The 15485-nt window shown below is 38.6% G+C and overlaps 1 pseudogene; it reads left to right on the forward strand.

The window, feature by feature from the left end:
* The first annotated feature begins 13579 nt into the window (after positions 1-13579).
* LOC102396456 lies at positions 13580-15150 on the forward strand (annotated as a pseudogene).
* The last annotated feature ends 335 nt before the right edge of the window (positions 15151-15485 follow it).

Genomic DNA, 15485 nt, shown 5'->3' on the forward strand with positions numbered 1-15485 from the left:
GTTCCTCTTGGAACAAAGGAAAACTAAATATTTCACTGAAGATTGGACCCCAGTACTTTTAAACTTTCACATTGTTCTGTTTAATATTGAACTAGCAGGCTTGAGTGAGTAGATTATGTGTATGTTAACATTTGTCAATAATGGAAGCCAGGAAGTTCCTGCTTGGAATCTGTCTCTTAGTGATTCAATTAAAATAATCATTAACTTCTCATCCTTTAGCTTCTCTTTTTTTGTTCTCTCTCTTGAACTTCTGGAGTTTAAAAATGCTACTACCATTTTTTTTTTACATGGTCTTAATTTTTTAAAAGACTTTGACTGTGTGGATCACAATAAACTGTGGAAAATTCTGAAAGAGATGGGAATACCAGACCACCTGACCTGCCTCTTAGGAAACCTATATGCAGATCAGGAAGCAACAGTTAGAACTGGACATGGAACAACAGACTGGTTCCAAATAGGAAAAGGAGTACGTCAAGGCTGTATATTGTCACCCTGCTTATTTAACTTACATGCAGAGTACATCATGAGAAACGCTGGGCTGGAAGAAGCACAAGCTGGAATCAAGATTGCTGGGAGAAATATCAATAACCTCAGATATGCAGGTGACACCACCCTTATGGCAGAAAGTGAAGAGGAACTCAAAAGCCTCTTGATGAGAGTGAAAGTGAAGAGTTAAAAAGTTGGCTTAAAGCTCAACATTCAGAAAACTAAGATCATGGCATCTGGTCCCATCACTTCATGGGAAATAGATGGGGAAACAGTGGAAACAGTGGCTGACTTTAGTTTTTTGACTTTATTTTTATGACTTTTCCAAAAATCGCTGCAGATGGTGACTGCACCATGAAATTAAAAGACGCTTACTCCTTGGAAGGAAAGTTATGACCAACCTAAAGAGCATATTAAAAAGCAGAGACATTACTTTGCCAACAAAGGTCCGTCTAGTCAAGGCTATGGTTTTTCCAGTGGTCATGTATGGATGTGAGAGTTGGACTGTGAAGAAAGCTGAGTGCCGAAGAATTGATGCTTTTGAACTGTGGTGTTGGAGAAGACTCTTGAGAGTCCCCTGGACTGCAAGGAAATCCAACCAGTCCATTCTAAAGGAGATCAGCCCTGGGATTTCTTTGGAAGGACTGATGCTAAAGCTGACTCATTGGAAAAGACTCTGATGCTGGGAGGGATTGGGGGAGGAGGAGAAGGGGACGACAGAGGATGAGATGATTGGATGGAATTACCAACTCGATGGACATGAGTTTGAGTAAACTCCAGGAGTTGGTGATGGATAGGGAGGCCTGGCGTGCTGTGATTCATGGGTTCACAAAGAGTCAGACATGACTGAATGACTGAACTGAACTGAGCTGAAGTGAATTGTTTAAAAAATGATAGCTCCTGATAATGTCATTCAGTATGATGAATAAGCATGGTATGGGAATTGTCCCTCAAAACTCTATTTCTTTGGTGCTGGTAGAATATTATATTCATACACATATATTATATACATGCACCTGTGTGTGTGTGTTCTTAGTCGCTCAGTAGAGTCCAACTCTTTGCAATCCAGTGCACTGTAGCCCACCAAGCTTCTCTGTCCATGGAATTCTCTGGGGAAAAATACTGGAATGGGTAGCCATTCCCTTCTCCAGGGGATCTTCCTGACCCAGGGATCAAAGCCGGGTCTCCTGCATTACAGGTTGAATCTTTACCTTATGAGCCACCAGGGAAGCCCACACATACACCTATGTATGTGTATATATTAATATACATGTTCTAACTAAACTTTCTTCAACTTGCAATCAAAAATAAAATAATTTCATTTTATCGAAAGCATTCATGACAGTTGTTACTGAACCACACTTGATTCTGCTCACTCAGTGTGCAGAAAAGCCAATCCACTGACACGGATTTGTGGTGAAGAAACATAGTGTTTATTGCAGGGCACCAAGTAAGGAGAACAGGCAACTCATTCTCAAAAGACATGAATTCCCCCAGGGCTTTCAGGGAAGGGTTTTTAAAGACAGTGTGAGGGAGAGGGTCATAGGGTACATGATCAGCTTGTACATAATTCTTTGATTTGTTGATGGTGAGGTAATGGGGTAAGGTTTCAGGAATTTCAATCAATAGCCTTCTAGTTCTAGCCCATCTAGGGTCTACATATTGGTGGTCAACATGCAGTCAACTTCCTCCTCCTGGCGGGGGTTTTAGTAGCTACACAGCAACTCATGAATATTGCTCAGAATATTATTTGTAGTCCTTGACAAGGAACTTAAAAAGTCCTTGACCTTGTTTTATGGCTAAACTATTATTATTTTGTCTTACTTGACTGCTTTTCTTTGCTTCTGTCTTTTTTCTCTTCTCTGATTAAATCTGCTGTTTGGAACTCAGGGAAGGCCTAGGAGGCTAAAGCTTTTCTACAAATAAAAAGAAAGATGGGAGATATTGGTGGTAGAGACTCTATCCTCAGGAACACCCTGTAAGGTTCTACTTTGTTTCACAACCTAAAAATGTAAAAATGCCTGTAGTGAATTTCCTTACCTTACTATTTGTCAGACTATATCCTAAGCAGATGATGTAATCTAATTGTATTGGCCTAGAAATATATAGGATGTGAGAGCTGGACTGTGAAGAAGGCTGAACGCCGAAGAATTGATGCTTTTGAACTGTGGTGTTGGCGAAGACTCTTGAGAGTCCCTTGGACTGCAAGGACATCCAACCAGTCCATTCTGAAAGAGATCAGCCCTGGGATTTCTTTGGAAGGAATGATGCTAAAGCTGAAACTCCAGTACTTTGGCCACCTCATGCGAAGAGTTGACTCACTGAAAAGACTCTGATGCTAGGAGGGATTGGGGGCAAGAGGAGAAGGGGACGACAGAGGATGAGATGGCTGGATGGCATCACTGACTCGATGGACGTGAGTCTCAGTGAACTCCAGGAGTTGGTGATGGACAGGAAGGCCTGGCGTGCTGCGATTCATGGGGTCGCAAAGAGTCGAACAGTACTGAGCGACTGATCTGATCTGATCTGAGAAATATATAGAATTTTATTTTAATGTTTGAAAGGTCAGTACCTTTGGAAATTAAAATCTTTCCTGTCTTCTCTGCTGAAAGCTCATTATCAAAGGATTAAAAGATACCTTTAATAAAAAGTAGAATTTTATAAACTTAAATTTAGTTATTCTTTTCCATATATAGTTAAATTATTTCAAAGAATACTCCCTAAATATATGGGAAAGCAATATATACTTTATTGAATGAGAAGTTAAATTTATAATAACATTCTTGATGTGGACATAGATTTCTTTTGAGGCAGTTTTTGAACTTTAACTATCATTGAACATTATATATTTTTATCACTTCCAACCTTATTCTAATATTTTATTGCTTTACTTCAACCTGAAAATGGTCAAGTTCTTGAATTGTATTCTACTAGCTACAGAATGAAACCCTGTTATTTTCTGAATTCAGCTTGGATTTTTTAGAACTTTGTTATCAGATGAATTTTAATAAAAAATTTAAAATTGCCCATTATATTCATGGCTCTGTGCTGATCATTTAAGGGAAGATTTTTTTCAAAAGGAATTCTTTCTTTTATTTAGCTTCTAACTTGAGAATATAAATGTATTCCAATAAATAAATATCAGAATTACAAATTAGCACATCAATGAGTTTAAAACAAAGAAGTAAAAATATGTAATTGATGTTATTAAGATCTGGGACCAAATGAGCTTTTTAGTAATGGGAAAGATTTCACTGGGAGTTATGAAGAATCTCCTTGTTTTTTGTTTCAATGGAGAATAAAAATTGCTCAGAGGAAGAGAAACATGCTGCTAAGGGTCACTTAATAGCTAATGCTAGAGCTGAGAATATAACTCAAATATTTTGACTCTTAGTTTAATGTCAGATTTCCTGGGAGTCTGTGTAAACTGGACATATATTTCGATGTTGGGTCAACCCATATAAAATTACTTGTAAAATGATCATGTGAAAGAGACTGGCCAAATCACATTAAGCTCTGAGAAGGAAGAAATTTGAAATTTCTTTAATATAGATAGGCTTATTTAGCACTTCTGTTATAAGAGAGATGCAACAATAATAATGCCACTATTATAATGCCATTTTTGTAATAATAGCACTTCTGTTATAAAACACCATTATTATAGAAATGCTGTTATAAGAAAAGCTCTGTTATTTAGAATTGCTTCTGCAATAAAAGTGCTAAAAAGTCTTCTTATATTATAGAAAATTATTGCAAATTTTTCTTCCTTTGCAATGAAATTTTCATTCCAAATCTTATTTGATTCTCCTGTAAAATGGTTCTCAGATTTTATTCTGATAACTCTGCGGTCTGGGCCAGATTGCTGCTTAGGACAGGAAATTGCTTGACAGCCAAAGTCACTTGGTCAAATAAGTCCACTTTCTGTTTGTCAGTTTCTACAAGGTCAAGTGCATCTTCTTTGCTTTTTCATTTTCAAATACTATATTCTTTTACTGTCTTTCTCAAAATACTATCTGCTACCTTTATATAGAGGGTTCAGGTAGTTTTGCTTCACTGAAGTTAGATAGCTACAATCTTGCCTTTGCATTAGTTCCATCAAACTAAACAAAAAGAGTGTAATTGATTAGAACAATAATAATTTAAAGTTTAAGTTATAACTCACTTATAATTTATAATGAACAGGGTGAATTTTAATAACCCTACATGCTGCAGATATGAAGTAGGAACTGAAGGAAAGGAAAGATATATTTATTATATCTATAAATATAGAGATGCATTAAAATACATATGCTGTTTCCTTGCTCAGTCATGTCTGACTCTGTGACACTATGGACAGTAGCCCACCAGGCTCCTCTGTCCATGGGATTCTCCACACAAAATACATATATCTCTTAGTAAAGTATTGAATTACTATGTGATTGCTTACGTTAGGGCTTTTGCTTTTTAGAAAATTATTTATAGGACTTGGTAAAGACCAGCTAGAGTTTTCTTACAGTAAACACTATATCACATAAAATCATGGGCTTTAAGGAATCTTCATGATTATGTCAGTGGTTTCCACACACTTAAAAATCAGAAAATACATTTTAAAAATGAAATTTTATTAAGAATCCCCAGCATCTAAACAGATAAATGATGTTTTACTAGCCTAAAGTATCATCTAAGTTTACAATATTTTCTTATTATAAAATCAGTCAGTGAATCTTTTTTGACCTGATGATCATACATTCAAAATTGGAAGATATGTGTGCTGTTCCTCTCCTCTGGCTGCCTTGATGTATAATTTAGTTCTGTATTTTGACTTGGTTGCACAGTATCAGACTATCCTAAGACAGATAGATAAGTAGTTGCAAATGATAATTTTCCCATAAAAGAATGCCTTGGAATGTTTCATTCTCTTAATTGAATAGATAAAGACATTTGAAAGAGTAGAGGGAAGGATTTTTGGTTTCAAGAATGAATATAACTATACCTCAAAACAGATCACAATCTTTACCCAGTCAGAGAATCAGCACCTATAACTTAAAGTCCTAAAATTATCTCTATGTTTTCAGGACACACTTTATTATATATTCTCTTGTTATTGTACAGCCAACTTATGGCTGTCAGAGAGTATGTGCTATCTGATACACCATGGCAGCGTCTAGCAATTAGCTGAATGTGTAGCACACATGTGTTAGGGAAAACACCTGTCAGAAAGATACACAAATAGAATAACCAGTAGCAGAGGAGAACACACTGGTTTATGGAGAATATTTATACTTATATTTCAGTTTGTTTTTAAAGTTAAAGTTGTGAAAATAGATGAACAAGTGTTTTCAAGATTAAATTTGAATCATAAGGGCAAGGTAACTGTTAAAACACCAAGTTCTTCAATTAAGTATTTCTAAATCATTAGCCAAATCCAATGATCCATTCAATATTTTTTCACTAAATAGTTACCAGTACCTGCATTAACATCCCTGTATGTTAGCACAGAGTTTGGCAACTCTGACCATGAAAAATATTTGTTTTTACAATGCGATGAATCATGTTTTCCTGAAACTTCTAACATATTTCAAGTTCTATTCCTTGGGATTAGACCGAACAAATTTGCATTTTGCCTTTAGGTATTAGAGGATGATTTTTATTTTATTTTTTCCATCTGAATGCCTAATATTCTTAGTTCCTTTAATTGATTTTCACATAACTTGCTTTGATTGCCCTTCCTTGTTTCCTCTCTTCCAAATGAATTCCATAAGCCTATAGGCCCTTTAAGAAATGATTCTTAGACCCGAATACAGACTTAGATGTTGTTTGACTTCATAGAGATTTGTGACTAAGTATTACCTTACTCTCTCTGGATATGGGAAAAAAATGAAAGTTTTATTGAACTAATAAGATTCTATTAATTATGCTATTTGCATGCATGTGTGCTAAATCGCTTCAGTCCTAGCCAACTCTTTGCGACCCCATGGACTGCAGCCTGCCAGGTTCACTGTCCATGGGATTCTCCAGGAAAGAATACTGGAGTGGGTTGCCATGCCCTCCTCCAGGGGATCTTCCTGACCCAGGGATTGAACCTGCATCTCCTGTGACTCCTGCATTGCAAGTGGACTCTTGACTGCTAGGCCAGTGGGGAAGCCCATGTTATTTACTCCATATGATATTATTGCCAAAAAATTTCACAGTTTTTCCTCCCAAAATATGTGTATTTTGATGTTTATCATGATATTTCCTGAATTTGCTTTTAGGAACTGGAATGGAAGATTTTGAATTTAATTCAAATAAATATAACTTAGACTCATTCTACCCTATAATTTTTATTTTTGGTTCTGTCATCCATTGTATTTCTTTTTAAAAAATATTTATTGTATTTATTATTTATTTATTTGCCTGCTCTGCATCTTAGAGGCGGCATTAATAGCTCTACCACCTATGCGTGACTCAGCAGTATCGCCTTGCTTCCATGGCTGCCTGGCTTTCCTCCACAGGCATTTCCCACCACAGTCTCCTCTCTCTTGTCCCCCTCTGTCTGTCTCTCTGCAGTCAACAGCAGCCCTCACCCTGGAATTGCTCCACAATCCCTATGCTCCAGCTCCTAGCTGCTGCACCTTCTAGGGGACCTGCATCCCTGTCCGGGGTACGTATGGCTGTCACAGGACTGTCTGATTCTTATTCCATTTAGGCTGCCACAGATCAGCTACTTCACTCTCAGCTTTAAATGTTTCTCCTCTGACCCAGACAATTGCCCTGATATGGGGATTGGACCCCTACTTCAGTTCCCCCACCAGCAGAGGGCAGGTCCAGTCCTACTAACACTCCTGTTTCCCCCCTTCATCCTACTGAGTTTGTGTGGTTCTATATATTCTTTTCCACTGGTCAGGTACTTCTGTCTGCTCTCAGCTGGTGTTCTGCGTGCACTTCTGTGTCTGAAGGTGTGTTCCTGGTGTATCCTTGAGAGAGATGTACTCCACGTCCACCTACTGCTCTGCCATCTTGTTTCCCCTGCCGTGCATCTTAGTTGCAGCATGCAGGATCTCCAGTCTTCACTGTGGTAGGCAGATCCCTTGGTTTTGGCATGCAAACTCTTAGTTGTGGTGTGTGGGATCTGATTTCCTGACTAGGGATTCACCAGAGGGTCCCTGCACTGGGAACACAGAATTTTAGCCACTTGACCACCAGGGAAGTCCCATCCATTGTATTTCTTTATGCAGCCTTGTGATCTGAAACTGTGATACAATTATCTATTTTTGTTTAAGGGCTGAAGGAGAATTTTAAAAATCACTAAGGATAACTCTTTAAGTATCACTGTTTTTAAAGACAGGCACATTATATCTATCACATTTCTAAAACCATTCCACTTTAGTAACTTTATCATTAATTTTTAAAATTATACTCATGTTATTTATCCAACATACTCACAGTCTATAGTTTAATTCTGGAATTTTACTTGGGATTGATGTTTAACTTACACTGTATTTGATTGCAGAAATCTCTTGACCTGGTTTTTTTTTTTTTTTTTTAACTATTTTTTCCCTGTTGGATTACTGCAACACTTCTAGTTTTTTGACGCTAATGAAGTAAAAAAATAGTGGCTGGTGAATTTTGGTAGTTCTAGGAAATGGCTTACTCCTGTCTGCCAGTCGTTCAGGAAGTAGAAATTGGCTTAGTGAGTTTGCCAAAATCCTATTTCTGTTGTTTACATTTGCGCATACTGTGAATGGATCTGTTTCTCAGAAGTGAACTTCCACTAACCAAACTCACCAGGGACATGTACAAATAAAACTGTCACCCTATCAATTTATAATGATATGCAACCTCATGGGAGACAAAAGTATCCTGAATATAGATTGATGTAACTTTGACATTTTACTCAGAGGGTTAGCTTGTTAGGCATGAAATTAAATCTAGTATTTAATGGCAGGAAACAGTTGCAGCAGTTTCCTTAATTTAGATAACTTAGGTTAGGAATGAATTGTTCAAGTCTGTGAGCCAGAACATCCTTTTCTTCTCTTCTAGACTCAAACTCTGGTTATTCTTGTTCCAGGCATACTAATCTCTTTCGGATTGACAAGTCTTTCTTTGGGTATATTAATTCATTCAATCAAGCCATGTTATCTGGTAGCCTTTCCTGTTCTTTAGATGACTTTTGATCTCTGATTCATTCTAATATATGTCTAATATATGTTACAATTCTACAGGAAATATTACTTATTTCCAAGTGGAAGAAACAGCAAACATCTGTATAAATTGGTGGCTGGCTTTTGAATCTGGTATAGTATAGGTGGAATTTTATCATCTGATGTGTGTGTGTGCGTGTGTGTGACCTGTAAATACTTTTTAAAGGCAATATTTCCATTAGAAGTCTGGATTTTTGACTGATTTTAGAAGTCTTGATTTTATTTTTCAATTTTAAGAGCTCCCAGGTAAAACCCAAAGCCTCTCATCCCATCAACAGACTGTAACCGAGTAGTGCTGCTCACTGTGGACAGAGCCTGTGATCCCAAATTCACTGGTTCCCTGCTAGCTCCCTCACTCCTTTACACTACCTGAATGACCCATAGAGGCATTTGAGTTGTGAAACTTGAATGGTGTCTCTAGTACCATTTTCTTCCTCACTCCTTCCCAAGAACACCTTCCAGCCATCAGCCATTTCCTTAAATATTGCCAACTGAGGTTCAGAAATCTCACTTGCAGGCTCTCTTAGTACCCTGAGATTAATATGTCAAGATAAAAACATTTGGACTCATTGGGGATGGCTAGATATGTTTTTACAGTCTCTTTAATTATGATTTTTCTTTCCATTTTCTATTCAGTAATATTAATAATATATCTCAATTTAACAATATCAAGCAGTGTGTCTATTCATTGTTTAATCACTGTTTAAATCAATGTTCCATAACAATAGTGAAATGTTTATCTCAATGCAAACATTTTCTATTATAAATAATTGTAGTAATCATTTTGCACTTTATTCTGTATAAATTTGTTAATAATAAAATATATAATATTGCTTTATATTGCCTAATAAAAATTGAGAGGAAATATGACAATATTGCTAGAAATCTTATGTTGCAGGCAATATATATGAAAAGAAAACTAGATTAAAAAAATCACTTGCTGTGACTAAGGGAGAAAAAGGAATGAAATAAACAGAGCAGTTCTACCTAAGAATGTTTTGTTGTGATTTTGCAAGGATAGAGAAACCAAAAATGGAGAAATGCACTATGGTTTAGCATAAAGATGGGCTTGGCTCTCAAAGAGGTGATTTCAAATGCTGACTGGTTTAGCCTCGAGAGGCTGGGCAAGACTTTTCTGAATTGAACCTCAGTTTCATCAACTATAGAAATAAAATTAAGAAAAGAAGAGTTTTTTCCTTACTTTTAAATTCTCCTCTCTTCAGCATCTTTGGGGGTTCTAAAGAAGATGGAGCATGAGTGCATTCAGCTTGTAGTTTCTGTGTATCCCATAGGCGTCTGTCCTTAAATTTCAAGGCATCCTTTTTAATACCTACATTTATTTTTTTATTATGCATTTACCTTTACATTTATGATATCTTCTTTTGTTGGTTTCTTTTTGCTAATAGGTGTAATGGAGCCTCAAAATAACTTTTTGTTAGCAGGATATAAAAATTATAAGTCCAGAGATAGGTACTTTATATTTTGCTTCAGTTTTGATCAATTTAGTGCTGGGAAGTTGAGGAAATAAAGGTTTTCAATACTATATGATCTTGAAACACTTAATCTGAAGAATGATTTGTAACACCTTAGCAGAGAAATTCTGTTGAGTAATATAAGACATACTTTTATTGGAGACAAACAAAATGGCTAAATACAGAAAAATATTACACTTAAGTATATTGAATGGTTTTGATATTTTTTCAGTAATATAATTTTGTTGATTTGTTACACAAAGACTGTGACTCTGTATTTGTCTGTGAATGGATTTCCTTTGAGCAGTTTAGAAAATGTGTTCCCTTCTTATCTGCTAGTGACTTACCCTGACTATTGTCTTCAGCCCCTAAATACCTTGTAATTCCTCCTAAATCAAAACTGTAAAATAACTATTTTTTATTTTTGAAATACAGGGTAGTTTTGGTCATATAAACCTGGGTTCAAAACCTGCTGCTAAGTCGCTTCAGTCGTGTCCGACTCTGTGCGACCCCAGAGACGGCAGCCCACCAGGCTCCCCTGTCCCTGGGATTCTCCAGGCAAGAACACTGGAGTGGGTTGCCATTTCCTTCTCCATCAAAACCTGAGTATAGTACTTATTAACTCCCAATTATTGAATAAATTATATAAAACTCTTGGCCTTGGGTTCATCATCTGTAAAATTAAGGAAAATAATATTTATCCTAGGGAATGTTGCAAGAACTATGTGAAGTTATAAATATTGTCACTTAGAATTTATTCTATGAATGTAGTTTTTCTCTTCCTCTCTCCTTCCTTTCCTTTCTTCCTTCTCTATCAAATGCTGCTGTTGTTGTTTAGTTGCTAAGTCATGTTCAATTCTTTTGTGACCCCATGGCCTGTAGCCTGCCAGGCTCCTCTATCCATGGAAGTTCCCAGGCAAGAATACTGGAATGAGTTGCCCTTTACTTCTCCAGGAGATCTTTCCCAACCCAGGGATCAAACCCTACATTGGCAGATGGCTTCTATACCACTGAGTCACCAGGGGAGCCCATATCAAATGCACTTTAATACATACATCATATGTATTTCTATGATATTATTTGCTTTTAAAAGTTCAACCCAATATTTTTCGAGCACCTCTCTGTGTTGGGCTTCCCTGGTGGCTCAGTTGGTAAAGAATATGCCTGCAATGCGGGAGACCTGTGTTCGATTCCTGAGTTGGGACGATCCCCTGGAGAAGGGAAAGGCTACCCACTCCAGTATTCTGGCCTGGAGAATTCCATGGACTTACAGTCCATGAGATCACAAAGAATTGGACATGACTGAGCGACTTTCACTCACACACACACTGTGTTAAAGCACTTTGTTAGATACTGGGATTCAGAAATGAGGAAGAAGATAATGCTTTTGTTTTCAAAGTGATAAAAGTTGAAATATAAGTAAGCCAACAATTATGATACAGTGTGACATGTTCCACTTTTAGTAGGAAGTGCTGTAGGGACTCAGGTCAGTCTGGAAGATCAGGAAGGCTGTCTGTATGAGTATGCACTTCAGCTTTCAGTTAATTAACTAGGAGGAGGAATGATCCAGGCAGATAAGGAAGCAGTTCAGGCTGAGGCCTAAGAGGATCTAGGCTGAGTTCAGGCTAAGGCATGTTTAGGAACCTGCAAATAGACTGATGAGGCTGTAACTCATGGAATGGAAAGGCCCATGAAGGGAGCAGCAAATGTGATAGTAGAGACAGAGATGAGACAATAAGAGGCCTTGTGTGCCATATTTAGAGATTACACTATCTTTTACCTGATCTTCAATGGCACCCCACTCCAGTACTCTTGCCTGGAAAATCCCATGGACGGAGGAGCCTGGTGGGCTTGCTGTCCACAGGGTCGCTAGCAGTCGGACACGACTGAGCGACTTCATTTTCACTTTTCACTTTCATGCATTGGAGAAGGAAATGGCATTCCACTCCAGTGTTCTTGCCTGGAGAACCCTAGGGACGGGGGAGCCTGGTGGGCTGTCGTCTATGTGGTCGCACAGAGTCGGACACGACTGAAGTGACTTAGCAGCAGTACCTGATCTTCAGAATTATAATTTTGAATGGCTGCATAATATACACATCATTCATATATTCTACTGCTTGGCTTTTTTCCTCTCTAACCAATAACCCTTATGGTTCTGGCTGTTAACCTTGGTTACACATTTGAATCACCCATGGTGAGGTTTAAAGTTGAATGAAACCTCGACCCATGATTGGGAGATTCTGATTAAATTGTTGTGTTGGTTTGGCTGGGGGATGTGATATCTTTGAGTGACTACTGCCTCAAGTAATTTCAGTTTTCTCTTTGGACAATTCAACATTTGTTCTTGTTAGCGGTTTCATCATTCATTCTTTCCTATATATTACTTCAGGAGTTGCTTGAAGGATCTTCCTTATAAAATCATCTCGAGCTTCGATTAGTTGACGAATGGAGGGGACAGACTGACTGACTGACTAGATGCCGCGCTCCCACCGGCCTCCTACGACGGCTCAGAAGCAGGCGAACGCCACAGGCAATGCCGCTGGCAACGCTGCCCTGCCCAGCCCAAGCCCGAAGGCGGCAGCCTGGCGATCACTTTCAAGATTTTTCTCCTTTTTTGCAGAACTTATGGTTAAAGTTCCTGTGGGGTTGTATTTTTCCTGCAAATTGCTGCTTTTCCAAAGCTTCCTGTTAATGTCCCCCGATGACAGTGGCTTTTACGCGACTCTTGTCGCGGTGGTGGGGCTGCATGTGGTGCTGGCGGTGTTTGTGTTCATCTTGTGAAAGGAGGGGCTGCCTGACTGGCAGGAAGAGACAAACGAGTAGCGCAGCCCTTCCCTCCGAGCTGCAATCATGGGGCGGGGGTAAACCGAAAGGTTTTCTTTCTTTTGTCTGTGTTTAAAAAAAAAAAAAAAAGTGGGGGTTAGGTTTTGTTTATTTCTGTTTAAGTCGGGCAGAGGGTGGTGGGGAGGGAAATTAAGTATTTACTGCAGGCAATGGCACCCCACTCCAGTACTTTTGCCTAGAAAATCCCATGGATGGAGGAGCCTGGTAGGCTGCAGTCCATGGGGTTGCGAAGAGTCGGAAACGACTGAGCAACTTCACTTTCACTTTTCACTGTCATGCATTGGAGAAGGAAATGGAAACCCACTCCAGTGTTCTTGCCTGGAGAATCCCAGGGACGGGGGAGCCTGGTGGGCTGCCGTCTATGGGGTCGCACAGAGTCAGACACGACTGAAGTGACTTAGCAGTAGCAGCAGCAGCAGCTTATACTTAGGTAAAAATGTGGGTGGGGGGAGGGCCAACATCTTTCTCGATTGTGACGTGCCAAGTGCTTTTCGTTCTAGACATAATGCTTTTGACTGAGATCATGTTTGACCAATGTAAATATTAGTGTCAAAATAGAAGCTATGATAAAGTAGCACTACTTAGTAGCTGTGGAAATTTTCTTCATATTAAACTATGTGTCGTGATGTAATTTTTATGGCTTGGCTCAAGCAAGTTTAAGAGCAGCCTCATTGATGTGGATGTGCTGTTACTGCTTTCTAACACTGCCTACTACGTGGTCTATTATGATGATGAAGTTGACAAAGTAAACCAGTATCAAGGACTAAGTCTAGAAGACCTGGAAAAAATAGAAATAGGTCCCGAACCCACTCTTTTTGGTAAAGCCAAAGTTCTCCTGCGTGCGATTGCACCACAGATATAAAGAAGCAAGTGGCTATGTCCACACACTGAAAGCTATAATGTGTAACCCAGAAGAGGATGGAAAAGATAGCCTTCAGTGCATTGAGGAGATGCTGCAGATCACCAAGCAAGCCATGGGATTAGATGTACCTATAATAGAGAAAAAGCTTGAGAGGAAGAACAGTAAACCTCATGAAAACATCATTGGCATCAGATCTCAAAACCAAGGCTCTTCAGCCCAGGGAAAACAATTTTTAATGAGCAAAATTTCATCTCTAAATCAAAAAGTAAAACAGACCAAATCCAATGTAAACATTGGTAATCTACGGAAGCTAAGAAACTTCACAAAACTTGAAATGAGAGTTAACTTTCTAAAACCAAACTTAAAAGTAAATCTTTGGAAATCAGACAGTAGTCTTGAAACCATGGAAAATACAAGTGTGATGGATAATAAAGCCCAGGCAGAGTCAGAAGGGGAAAAGTCTTCAGATAATGACTCGTATCACTCTGATGAATTTCTTACAAATTCCAAGTCTGACGAAGACAGGCAGCTAACTCTTCAGAGAATGTAGTGCCAACGGACTATGTTCTTCCTAGTTGTGGTATCATTGCTTCAGCACCTCGATTAGGCAGTCGATCCCAGTCTATTAGCAGCACTGATATCAGCATTCATGTTCCTTCAGAGGTTACTATTGCTCATGAAAGCGGGCTTGGAAAAGGCCATGAGTCTTCTTTGAAGAAAAGTCTTTCCCTTGGCAACATACACGCATTGACTGGCTTTGCCAAGCCTGTGGATATTTACTGCTACAGATTTGTTCAAGATGCACACAACAAAATGACCCACCTATCAGAAACCAGATCTGTTTCTCAGCAGGCTAGTGAAGAAGGAAATCAAATGACCAATCAAGTTTCTAGCGAAGAAACTCAGTCTTAATCGATAGAACAGATACCTTCTCCACCTTTTCAATTAGATGTGTCTTTTCCTACAGGAGGCCCACAGTTTTTGTCAGTTGAACCAGTGCATTCAGTTATATCTCAAAAGACCCCTGGCTCTGAATCTGGCATGCTTGAACTTGAGAGAGAGCTTCATGTAATGCCTTCTCCTTCACAGAGCCGTAGCAGCAGAGCGGTCTCTCCTTTTGCAAAGATTTGAAGTTCTATGGTCCAGTTTGCTAACATTACCCAAGCTGGATTAACCCAAGGGATAAACTTTGCAGTGGCAAAGGTTCAGAAGAGCCCTGAAGATCCTGAAGTAGTTAATGAAGTTCCGCAAAATGAACCTAAAAATATGTTTACACAATGCCAGACACGAATAACTGAGATTTAGTTTTTAGTCACACAGAATCCTGTGGCTTTTATTCAACCCCCCAAAAAACAGGTTGTCACAGAGCCTGTACTGTATGTGAATCTAGGGATCACAAATTCTTTTTTTTTTAAATATAAATTTATTTATTTTAATTGGAGGTTAATTAGTTTACAATATTGTATTGGTTTTGCCATACATCAACATGAATCTGCCACGGGTATACACGTGTTCCCCATCCTGAAACCCCCCTCCCTCCTCCCTCCCCATACCATCCCAATGGGTCATCCCAGTGCACCAGCACCAAGCATCCAGTATCATTCATTGAGCCTGGACTGGCGATTCATTTCATATATGATATTATACATGTTTCAATGC

This window comes from Bubalus bubalis, chromosome 10 (genome assembly GCF_019923935.1).
Source record: "Bubalus bubalis isolate 160015118507 breed Murrah chromosome 10, NDDB_SH_1, whole genome shotgun sequence".
In the NCBI taxonomy this organism is placed as follows: Eukaryota; Metazoa; Chordata; class Mammalia; order Artiodactyla; family Bovidae; genus Bubalus; species Bubalus bubalis.